Raw genomic sequence first — 12946 nt, 5'->3', positions numbered from 1 at the left:
GGATAGAGCAGGGTTTAGGGCTGTTGTGCATAGGGTCGCTATGAGTCGGAAACGACTCGACGGCACATAACAACAACAACAACACTTTGTTTACTTCATATTTTATCACGATATTGTCTCTAGTAAGTGAAATAGACATCAAAATCTTATTTATAAGGGAAATACTTTTTGTTTTAAAAGAAATTGCTGCCCTGCCCTTTGGACTAGAAAATGTCAGTATGTGTCCCCTTCTTTTCCAACGTCTAAAATTGGAGCCAAAGACACAGGAGAATTTGATAGCCATGCGGCTGGAGCTGTGACAGTGACACATCAGTGATACATTCCCTCCAACATTGCCTGTTTTCATCCTCTGGCAGGATGTGACTCTTGAGGGAGCTCTGGGGGCCGAGTGCCAACCTAAAGGCAGACAGGTTGAATCCACTGGCTGTTCTGCAGGAGAAAAGTGGACTTTCTTTCCCCATGCAATTTATTGCCTCTGAAAATATGTTGGAGGGTCAGCTGTGAGTCATTCCTGACTCTGTGGTACATAGAGCAGTATTTTCCTGGTTTTTGCATCAAATTAAAAATGTAGGCTTGGTTAGTAACCATTACTTACTGTGCTGTCCTGAGTATGAATGAAGTCAGTACACACATTTATATAAAAACTTTTTTTTTTCATGAAAATGCTTTATAATGGAAAATTTCAAACTTACAAAAGTGGGATAATGAACCTGGTAGCTGTCTCAGAGTCTCAAAAATAATCAGTTCATAGACAATCTCACTTTACCTCTTTTAAAGCAAAATACCAGACATTGTGTCTGAAAGCACTTTTTATTAAGAGCATGTCTTTATTCAGAGCTGTGAAGGGCAATCGCAATAGCTGGCTCTTGTGTGGTGTGAGTCATATATCAGAAAAATAGTAGTCAAAGTCTTTCACCAGATTCTTTCACATCATGACAGTAGGTGCTGACGATACTGGCTTAAAAGACATTAACCAGGCCTTCAAAGAGCTCGCTTTTTGGGAGAATTACTAAAGCATCATAATACAGTTGCTTAAGTGCTGAGTTATAGGGTGTGTGTGTGTGTAACAGACACTAGTGCGTATGTTACATATAGGCATTGGTGGCCTAGTGGCAAGAAACTGTACTGAAATTCCAAAGGCAGCACATGGTTTGTATCCACCAGCTCCTGTGCAGAAGGAGAGATGGTTTCCTCCTGTGCAATTAACTGCCTTTCAAAACCCACTGGAGGGTCAGCTATGGGTAGTTTCTGTTTCAGCAGTGCACAGCAACAACATGTAACATATTTTTATAGGCTTCTATAAGAACAGGTAGGAGAAGTATCTAAATCAGGGTGAGAAAGGGAATGTGATTAATAACAAATTAGGGAGCTCTGGCAGGCTGTTGGTAAGGAGCTGTGCTGCTAACCCTAGGGCACATGGTTCAAATCTATGAGCTGTTCCACACAAGAAAGGTGGCATTCTTCTCCTGTGCAATTTATTGCCTTTGAGAACCCCCTGGAGGGTCAGCTATGGGTCGGTATGGACTCAATGGCACATAACGATGACAGCAAACATAATGAACTATCCTTTGTGTATCTACTGTCAGTTGTTTACATTTTTTCTTTTTTTGAGTCCTGTCTTCATGAAGCCAGTTACCAGGAGATACAGCGAGGTTAAAAAACAGTTTGATTTCTATTTATTATAAAGATGAACAGGAAAATAGTTCTGCCCCCACCCCCTTACCATATTCAGATACCATGGTCAAATTGCTTTGGAACACAAGAAAAGAAATGTATGTTGTTTTATTGCCAGGTTTGTATTAAAGATCAAAGTCTGTAAATGTAGCAAATATAACAAATTATTGATTTACATGAGCCTATCGATTGAAGTGCAGTTGTGAGTGAACTGGAGAAGCTCATCTTTCCACTATTGATCCACACTTTAACTGGTGTGTGTGTGTGTTGGTGAGCCCAGCTCCGTAGGAAACACTTTCTGTCTGAAGCATGAGTCACAGTGGGCCTGCCAGGCTTTCATGTGAGGTGGACAATTACTGTGAAACAGCAGTCATTAGATCAGTGCTTGGAATCTGTCACAGGCTGCTACTGAGTGGAACTAATGACTCCTTATTAATTTTTGTCAGAGAGTTCCATTATTTATTATCATCTCAATGGTCTGTAAGGGTCGGGTTGTGTGTTTTTGAAAGATCTTAGCTAATGCTGTTAAGATATAGCTGAAGACAACATTAAATCTGAACTTTCCTTACTGAGAATAATAATTAACACTGTATACATTTTCAGGCTAAGAGTTCACCACAAATCTCAGAGCCTCAGTGAGAGAGGCCATGCCATTGTTCTTACTTCCCAGAGAAAGAAACTGAAGCCTAAAGATACAAAGTGACCTTCCTCAGTTTGCCGGTGAATTGTTGAAAGCAGGATGCATGCTCATTCCCTGGTACACACAAAAGGGATTTTGAGGCTGCTCGTGAAGGGCGCTGGGGATGAAGTTGTGAAAACTCCTGGCACTTACATCTTAAGAACGAGCCAGATATTAAGCTAATCAATCACAGATTTAATTATTGAATTGTAATGGTGATAAATGGCACAAAGACATACAGCAGAGCGTGAGAGCATGTGAAAGGAGGACACGCTCTAGTCTGGGCATTCCCAGAGGAAATATGTTATCTGCATTCTGAGGAAAGTAGAGGGGGTGAGGGAGAATGCTCCAGGCGGAGAAGACCACATGCGTTAGTCCCATCCTCGGAGGGAAGGAAGATGCTGAGATTTAGACACTGAGATGAGGAACAGAACGTGTCTGGTGTGGATCCCTTGTATTTTTCAGCCAAAACAATGACAAAACCCTCACATTGTTGAGTGACTACCATCCATGAGACTGTGTGCGAAGCAATATGAAACTTCTTATTTAAAATGTACAAAGCAAGAAAGAAATTAACTGCCAGATAAAGTAGGGAGCTCTGGTGGCCTGAAAGGTAGGAAGTTGAACTGACAGCTCCAGAGCAGGCGATTCAAGTCTATCAGATGTCTCAAGTGAGAAAAATGGGCAGTTTCACCCCATTCATTTTCAGCCTCTGAAAATTCACTGCAGGGTCAGCTATGAGTCAGTTCTGACTCCAAGGCAATGAACAATAAACAGCAAGAGTGTAGAGTAGTAAGCCAGCCATGGACTTTCAGGGCTATTATTACTATTACTACTTGTTAATTATTATTATTTCAGGGCTTTTCTATTAATATAATAATTTATTTTTATTATTATTACTTGTTAGTGAAACATAGCTCTGGTGGCCTAGTGGTAAGAAGCTGTGCTGCAGTTTCGAAGGCAAGCTGTTTGAATCCATTATCTGCTGTGTGGGGAAAAGTTGGGGAATCTCTTGTGCTGTTAACTGCCTCTGAAAACCCACTGGAGGGTTAGCTGTGGGTTGGTTCCAACTCAACGGGGCACAGCAACAGCATAGTCCAAATGAATTTATATTTGTGTTCATCCTTGGTTTGCAGGCTTAACCCCTTTCCTTTCTTTCACTTTATGAAAAATGGAAAAAAAACTGCATTATCTAATATTTCTACAGTGACAGCCTGTAGTTACAATACAATGTATGGAAAACTGTTTAGAAAGACTTTTGAATGCTGCCTTCACTTTGCCCTTTATGATTTCTTCAGAAGTGTTCACACAGTTCATTGCTAGTCAGTAAGCTACCGCCAGGTGAGTTTCACACAGAGTGAACCTCGAGGGCAGAGTGGAACTGGCCCACAGAGTCCCCAAAGTGAGAATCTTCAGAGGAGCAGACTGGCACATCTTTCTTCTGTGGTCAGCTGGTGGGTTTGAACAGCCAACATTTTGGTTAATAGTTGCATATGTCACTATTTTGTCACCAGGGCTCCTTAAGTAATATCTGGTGATTTGAAAAAATCATTTGCTGAACATATTCCAAGCTGCAGCTCTCCAGTAAAAGGATGATGGGGATTAAGCTGTATTAGAGCGATATAGGTACTCCTTTCTAGAAACAGCTGTTATCTCTTAACTGGAAGCGATCAGCTGGATTTTCAAGGCTTTGGTTATAGGCCATCCCCCAAAATAGTAATACTGTTCTGCTCCATTTTGGAAAGACATGTAGGGATACTACATTAACCATGTAAGAGAGATTTGATGAAAAAGCATGTGCTTTTCTAGATAATAGAGAAAGCTTTTTGTTCCAATAAATTGTTCAACTTAAAACATCAGACCACTGTTAAGTAAAACTCCAAGCGTAATGACACTTTCAAAATTTGTTCCATCAGAAGAGGTGTAAAAAAGTTAATAGGTGAAATTTTACATTTAAAAATATTTTTAATATTGCAGATACTAGGTTAAAAGCAAAGAGATTAGTATAATAAAACTCTTGCATTGTTAAACAGACAAATTAACCCCCTCTTGCATTGTTTATTTGGAACTTTACTTGGAAAAGAAATTATCAGTAAAATGCCAGTTAATTTTTTTTAAAAAAACTAGGTCAACAAACAGGATTTATTAAAATTTATATGAAAGATATTTTAGGAGAGCTTGTTAAGATGTAAAATAGAAATTAATATGTATTAAATAGATTTTTATCAGATCTAGAGTACTGGTGGCCTAATGGCAAAAAGCTGCACTGCAATCTTGAAGGAATGTAGTTCAAATTCACTAGCTGCTTCACAGGAGAAGGACTGATGATCTGCTTCCGTGCAGTTCACTGCCTCTGAAAATCTGCTGGAGGAGTTGGTTCTGACTTGATGGCACATGACAACAACAACAGAGTACAGGCCTAGAGCTCGGATGGCCAAGTGGATAGGGAGTTTCACTGCCAACTATGCTTTGAATCCACTGGGTGCTCTCAGGGAGAAAGATGAATAATCACATCCTGTACATTTTATTTTTTTAATTGATATTTTAATGAAAGTTTCTGTGACACTGATGTATCAAATGCATTCATGGTTCCCCGATTAAAACAAGCTTGGAAGAAGGAGTGGCATCTACTTCCATGATAACTTGCCTCCAGAAATCCTATGAACCTGGAGAAAGGATGAAAGTCACACAAGGGTTGAGGACTTATGTTCATAGGGTCATTATCAGTCGCCTATGACTTGATGGCACTTAACAACAATAACACCAACATAGAGACCAGTTGGCCAAGTGGAGAGAAAGTGATGCTACCAAGCCAAAGATGGGTGACTTCTAATCCGCGGCCCTCAGGCCCATTTTTCATTGTTTTTGTTCAAATATTCTTCTAGGTCATATAGCCCTGGTTGGTGTGTCCACTTGCTGTACAGAGGTAACCTGTGGTTGCTGTGAAGCTGAACATGGGGACACTGACGTGTCAAATGCGTTCGCGGTTACCCATGGTGGACAGTGTTTGGTGGCGCTCCCTGATTAAAACATGCTTGGAAGCAGAAGTGACATCCACTTCCAAAATAGCTTGCCTCCAGAACCCTATGAACCTCGAGAAAAGATGAAAGTCACACAAGTGTTGAGGACTTTCATTCATAGGGTCGCTATTTGTTGCCTTCAACTCGATGGCACTAAACAACAATAACAATGAAAGTTTATAGAGAACTTGGGATTTCCATTCATTCACTGTTGCACATTTCCCTCCATTTCCCTTCCCCCAAGTTCGCTTTTTCTTTGGAAAAAATATTTCAATGTTATACAGCCCAACCCTCCTTAGTCCACTTTACTATGCAGCTCTTATTCTGGACTATTTTCATGGAAATAACAACAAATCATATATTCTTTTTATAGAGTTCTCTCCTTCATCTGTTTCAATGCTGTGTACATTATTTATCCCCTCAGTTTCTCCCCAACCCCCATGTCAGTTCTGTTTTCTAACAGTGGGATTGTGCAATGTTTGTCTTTTTTTGTGACTGAGATATTTTACTGAGCATAATGTCCTCCATGGTCACCCATTTTGTGTAATATTTCATGAGTTTTTGGTTTTTCAGTTCTGCATAATATTTCATCATGTGAATATACCAAAGCTGCTCTATCCATTCAATTTTTGATGGGTACTTGGGTTGTTTCAAACTCTTTGCTATTGTGAACAAAGCAGCAACAAACATAGGTGTGCATATATCTGCTTGGGTGGCAGTTCTGATTTCTTTAGGGTATATTCCCAGTAGTGGAATTGCTGGGTCAAGTGGTATTTCTATTTCCAACTTTTTGAGGAAGTGCCACACCGCTTTCCACAGTGGTTGCACCATTTTACACTCCCACCAAAAGTGGATAAGTTTCTCCACAACCTCACCAGCATATATTGTTTGCTGCTCTGTTGAATTTTGCTCTTCTTACTGGGGTGAGATGATATCTCATAGCTATTTTGATTTGCATATCTCTTAAAGCTAGGGACTTTGAACATTTCTTCATGGTTTGTTAGCCATCTGAATGTCTTCTTTGGTGAAGTGTCTGTTCATATCCTGTGCCCATTTTTCAATTGGGTTGTTTACCTTTATCTTGCTGTGGTGCTCCAGTATTCTCTAAATTCTAGATATACATCTCTTATGAGACATGTAATTACCAAATATTTTTCCCTTCTGTGGCTTCCCTTTTTATCCTGTTGGAGAAGTTTTTGCATGTGCATAGGAATTTTATTCTTAAAAGATCTCATTCATATATTTTATCCTTTCCTGGTTTTAGGTTCCTGTACATTTTACAGCCCCTGAGAATCGAGAGGGTCAGCTATGAGTTCACAATGAGAGGCAGGAGGGGCAGGGGGAGGAGGAAGAGGAGAGGGAGAGAGAAAAAAACACCAAAAAAATCCCCCAAACCCCACCCAGATATTCTGACAACCTAATATATGGTTTTGAGGTAGTTTCTTGAGCTTATAGTGTTCATTTTTTCATTTCTCATCATGTGAGATATTGCATGCTGTGATGAAAATAAATCATCTTCCCCTATCATTCCCAATATTCCTGTACTAGTTTTGACTCACTTTAACCTAAAAAAACACCTTTGTTGATATATAATGCAACTCTCATATATAATGTAGCACCAAGAAAAGGACACAAATCATGCATGTAGAAGCGGGAATCCACCCATGTAAATACCAGTCATGCTGAAGAAATGGAGTGTTTCTGTTATATTGGAAGTTTCGGCCCACGCATTAACCCTCATTTCTCTCCAAACTTAACCACTATCTTCACATCTAACACTTGTTTGCTGAACTTTCTAAAGATGGAATGTGATGATAGGTATAGTTCTGTGACTATCTATTCTAACTTCTTTTTTTCAGAATACATTTGTTAGATTGCTTTCATATTGGGTAGAGCAGTAGCTGGTTCTGGTTCATTGCTGTCTATAGATGATTTACTTATTTAAAACCATAATTTTTTTACTGACTTTTTTCATTAATGGACATATGGGCTGTTACCAGGCTGTGACTATTATGAATAATGCTACAATGATCATTCTTGGGTGTAGCTTTAAATACACGTGCGTGTACATTTCTATTAAGTGTATGTGACTTGGAGTGCAGTTGCAGCATCATAGGTTGTTAGAGATTGAATTGTGTGCTCTTCTCCCTCGCAGCTACCACCAAATATGTTTACTTGACATAGCTGTGATTCTCAGTGATTTTGGGTTTAAGATGTAATGTGATGGTTGTATAATAGTATTCTCCTTGATGTGAAAATCCAGTCAGTTGTAAAAGGATTAAGGGTGGGTTCTTAGGCCCATTACAGCCTTGATCCTTTGGAAGAAGATTTCCTCTGGGTTATGAGCTGTAACACCTTACAAGAAATAAAAGAAGGGAGAAAGAAGCAAAGAGGGGGAGGATTTCGGTACCACTAAGAAAGAAGAACTGGGAGTAGTAGAGAGTGTCTTTTAGACCAGGGTCCCTGTGCTGAGAATCCCCTTGACACTAGAGAATGCTGAGACACATGGAGCTCCCCAGAAGACACTGGGAACACACATGGTGAATGAAGACGAGTCCTCTTCCTCCAGATGGAGAAATCCTCCTGCTCTAGCTGGGTCCCTGAATTCAGACTCATAGCGTCCCAGACCTTCAGACAAACAATCATTTATTAAAGCCTTCAACTGATGTTATTTCTGTTACAGTAGAATTAAATAACCAATACATGTTAAGCAAAGGCAAAGTCAAGCAGTCGTACCCATTGGAGCTCTCAAAAACAATTTATGAGAGTACTGGTGTCTCCATGACATGCTAGCACTTGATATTGTTAGTCTGTTCAGTGTTAGCTACACTGGTGATTGTGTGATGGTATCTCATAGTGACTTTCATTTATTTTCCCATGATGACTAATAAAGTTAACTACCTTTTGTTTAATGACCTTTTAGGCCCTCATGTAGGGCCAATAGGCGACATCATGATAGAGAAAAGATTAAAATTGTCAATGATTTAATCTTGCTTGGTTCCACAATCAACAAACACCCTTGGCACCAAGAAGTATAGCCAGCCTACTGTCAGGGCAAGTCCACTGTCAAGAACCTCTCCAAACACCTGAAGAGCAACTATGTCAGCTTAAAGACTAAGTTGCTTCTGATCCAAGCCATGGCCTATCCAGTAATCATCTATACATCTGAGATCTGGACAGTGAATAAGGATCATGGAGAAAAAAAATTAATGCCTTTGAGTATTAGAGAAGAATGCTGAATATTCCATAGATTGCCAGAACAAACAGGCATGTCTCAGAGAAAGTGCAACCAGAAATACTTGCATGTAAGGATGGTGAAGCTTCCTCTCACTTACTTTCACTATGTTGTTAGGAGAGCTGGTCTCTGGAGAGGGGCATCATGCTTGGAAAGGTGGAAGGTCAGTGAAAGAAAGGAAGACCCTCAATGTGTTGGATTGATAATGACTGTGACAATAGGCTCAAACATGTCAAAGGTGACAGAGATGATGACATGGGGTAGGACAGGGTTCAGATCTGTTGTTGATAGGTTCACTGGGAGTTGTACTCAACCTGACAGCACCTAACAACAGCAGCAACATTTCTAGATTCTTCATTTTATTTTACCCTACTCTGGAGTTCTCCTTTGCATGGTGCCTTTTGATAAAAACTTCCACAATCAGAGAATTCCTGATAAAAAAAAAGTAAAGGAAGAATGACCACATTTCCTCAGTGGATTTGAAGGAAAAGAAAAGAATCATCACTCCTTCCTCCAAAACAATAACAACAACCAAAACTCTCTCAAAAGATGTACTGCCTCAGAAACTGGAAACAGAGTTGCCGTGAGTCTGAATTTACCTGCTGGCTCTGGATTTAGGATTTTTTCAGTTTTACTATGCTGTCTTAATATCCAGCAGTGTAACTGCTTACACTTTGTTCTGTTTTTTTCAAAGTTCTCTTGACTATTCTTTGTAATTAAATGTACATTTTAAATGTACACTTAACCCTGTTCAAAAATCAATTTGTCTTTTCCACATATGTGTAATTTTAGATTGAAATTGTAGAAATTTGAATAGATCAGTAATGGATCAAATCAAACTCACACTCATTGCCTTTGAGTTGGGACCACTTCATAGTAGACCCTCCAGCTGCTTTTTGAACCTGTATCTTACAGGGGAGATGACTTATCTCTCACTCTTGAGCAGCTGGTGAATTCCAGATACTTGAGGGCACACACAGCCTTTGGGTCAGCAGCTCTGCTCCTTACTGCCTACACCGTCAGAGCACCATAGATCAGATTAGGGAGAATGAACATTTTGTTAAAATGAACCTAGTGATAACTTTTCTTTTTATTCATAATATTGATTACCTGGGCCTACTCTCTGCAATTTTTTCTTCTTTAGCTTTTGAAGAGTATAAATTTTATTTGCCTACTCAAAGAATCAAGATTGGTGGAAGATTTATCAACAATCTGTGATATGCAGATGATACAACCCTGCTTGCTGAAACTGAGGAGGACCTGAAGCCCTTGCTGCAGAGGCTCAAGGACTGCAGCCTCCAATATGGATTGAGGCTCAATGTCAAGAAGACAAAGATTCTCACCACTGGGCCAATTGGCAGCATCATGATGGATGGTGAAGAGATTGAGATTGTTCACAGTTTCAGTTTGCTTGGCTCCACAGTCAACACTCTTGGCACCAGCAGCCAGGAAATTAGAAGATGTATTGCCATGGGAAAGTCATCTGTTAGGGACCTCTCCAAAGTACTGAAGAGCAGTGGTGTCTCTCTGGAGACTAAGGTGCATCTGATACAGGCCATGGTCTTTGCTATCATATGTGATGCATCAGAGAGTTGGACAATGACTAAGGAGGATAGAAGGAGAATTGATGCCTTTGAGCTGTGGTGCTGGAGAAGAGTATTAAGGGTACCATGGACTGCTAGGAAAACAAACAGATTCATCCTGGAAAGGGTCAAACCGGGCTGCTCTTTGGAGGCAAGGATTCTCAGGCTCCGTCTAACATACTTTGGACATGTTGTAAGGAGGGCCAGGTCCTTGGAGAGCGACATCATGCTTGGTAGGGTGGAGGGACAGTGCAGGAGGGGAAGACCCTGTATGAGGTGGATTGATTCAGTGACTGGGGTAATTGGGATGGGTGTGTCAGAGACGGTGCGATTGGTACAAGCCGGAGCAGAGTTTAGGGCTGTTGTACATAGGGTCACTATGAGTCGCAAGGGACTCGATGGCACATAACAACGACAACAACAATTGAAAGAATCAACCTTGAGATGATGTAGAACATGGTGAGACCAGAGCATTCCAGGAGCCTGGGTCCAATCAGGGCATCACTGTTTGCAGTGTGTTTCTGAGTCCATGATAATGCTGTGGGAGTTTCCATAATAGTGGACAAGGTATTTTAAGTCCAAGAATGGTAGTCTTGTCAAAAGCATTGCTTTCAGAAAAGGGAAACTCAGATTGAGAACAAATGTCTTTTACAGGAAGAATAAAGCATTGACCTTTATCATGTAAGTGAGTCAGTATAATCAATGTGTCACCAAGGTGCTAGTTGATTTCACTAAGGAATTGGTTTCGTATCAGGGACACAATGATTCTTTCTGCTGCTGGTACATTGGACACTCAGCGGTAGCCAAATACATCTTGGTGAGTGGAAATCCATGCTGCTGAGCCCATGCATCATCCCCAGCCCTGCCACTGTGGTCACTTATAAGCCCGTTTCCCACGTTGTAGCTTGGGAAAGAGAGTGACTGGTTTCCAAAACGTATGCCATCGTATCCACCTGCATACATATATCCTCCTCTGCTGAGGCTACCCTTTTGTGAACATTCACACAAGACTTGTCTTCACTTGTTTGGCCCATTCAGAAAGGTCTACTCACATTCCCCTTTTGCACATTGCTATTAATAATTTGGTATGATTCACACATTCAAATTGTATAGTCAAACAAAGGTCAACATCTTTCTGATATCCTCTGCTTTTAGCCAAGGTCCACATGAAGTCAGTAATGATAACCTTCATTCCACATCGTCGTCTCGATCCAGCTTGAGATTTTGGCAATTCCCTGTTTATCTATTGCTCCAATGTTTTGTGTTATTTTCAGTAAGACAATGTCTCATGGCATTTCATAAGGTTTCCATTGTCCCATTATTTCAGAAGTGGATAGTCTGTCCTGCTTTCTTTACTGTCTTGATCTGGAAACACTGATGAAATGTGTCCACCATAGGGAACCCTACTGCTATTTAAAATACCACTGATATGGCTTCTAATGGGAGCTTGGATGGCTTGGTGTTAAGAAGATGTGCTGCCAACCCAAAAGCATGTGGTTTGAATCCTTCAGCTGCTCAGCAGGGAAAAGATAGGCAGTCTCCTCCCATGTGATTTATTGCCATTGAAAATCTGCTGGAGAGTCAGCTATGCATTTGTTCCAACTTGTTGGTACATAACAACAATGTCATAGCTTCTAGTACTACAGCAACACATAGACCACAATAGTATAGCAAACTGACAGACAGGTGGTGGCATCTACCTCTAGTGCCTAGCAATCTGTCTATATCGGTATGTTATTGTTGTTTGGTAAACACTTGTTAAATGGGGATTATTATGAATTTATTAAATGACAAAAAAGTGCATTATTAAGTGGAAGTAAAAGGTTTCATTTAAAAAAAATAAAATAGTAATTGCTATTACTATTTATATTAAAAAAGATGGAACTAAGGGCATATTAACTTGTCTTTCTGCCCTTGGTAAGATTGCAGACTTTTGGCAACAAGCCCATTTATTGAAGGATATAAAAATTGCAGTTTTTTTCCTAACTAACATCATGTTTTTCATAGTTCCCATCAATTAATTTTCAAATGCTTGACAAAGTTTGTTTTTCTTTTAGAAATGTTGAGACAATCTTTAAATTCCCTTGTATTTTCACTTTCCTCTATGACACTTTCCTGATCTTGTGAGAGATGGAGGAAAAACATTCATTGGGTATTAATACATTGTCAATATTTTATTTATCTTGGCCTAATAGGGAGCTTCAGTGGCCTAGTGGCAAGAAGCTGTGCTGCAATCCCAAAGGCATGCGGTTCATATCCACTAGATGCTCTGCTGAAAAAGGAGGGTCAGTCTCCTCCTGTACCAGTCATATCTGATTTGACAGTACACACATACAAAAAAATAATAAAATAAAAAATAAATAAAATAATTCATACTGGCCAAATGAACTGTTTAAAAAGACAAACTAAGAACCTACTTTCTGTCTCTATGGATATTTCTTATAAATGTTCACAACTCAAGCTGCCCATATGGAAAGTCAATTAGAATGAGCTATATAATATAGGTTGATTCCTATAATTCTAGAACATTGTAGAGAATTTCCTGGGGCTCTTTACATACCGGAAGCACAATTAGATGCTCTAACATGCGGAGGACCTCATGCACTTGCTGCAGAGGGTCAAGGACTGCAGCCTTCAGTATGGACTGAGGCTAAATGTCAAGAAAACAAAGATTCTCACCACTGAACCAATTGGTAGCATCAGGATGGATGGTGAAGAGATTGAGATTGTTCACAGCTTCAGTTTGCTCGGCTCC

General features: G+C 40.0%; 1 protein-coding gene across 1 annotated transcript in view; it reads left to right on the top strand.

Annotated features, from left to right (window-relative positions):
* The window catches only part of TTC28 (tetratricopeptide repeat domain 28), a 744609-nt gene that overhangs the window by 127825 nt on the left and 603838 nt on the right, over positions 1 to 12946 (top strand). The window lies entirely within an intron of this gene.

The sequence above is a fragment of the Elephantulus edwardii genome, unplaced genomic scaffold (assembly GCF_000299155.1).
Source record: "Elephantulus edwardii isolate Elephantulus edwardi_28Jun2011 unplaced genomic scaffold, EleEdw1.0 scaffold00089, whole genome shotgun sequence".
Lineage (NCBI taxonomy): Eukaryota > Metazoa > Chordata > Mammalia > Macroscelidea > Macroscelididae > Elephantulus > Elephantulus edwardii.
Note: the sequence above shows the minus strand (reverse complement) of the source record. Positions and strands in the feature narration are given on the sequence as shown.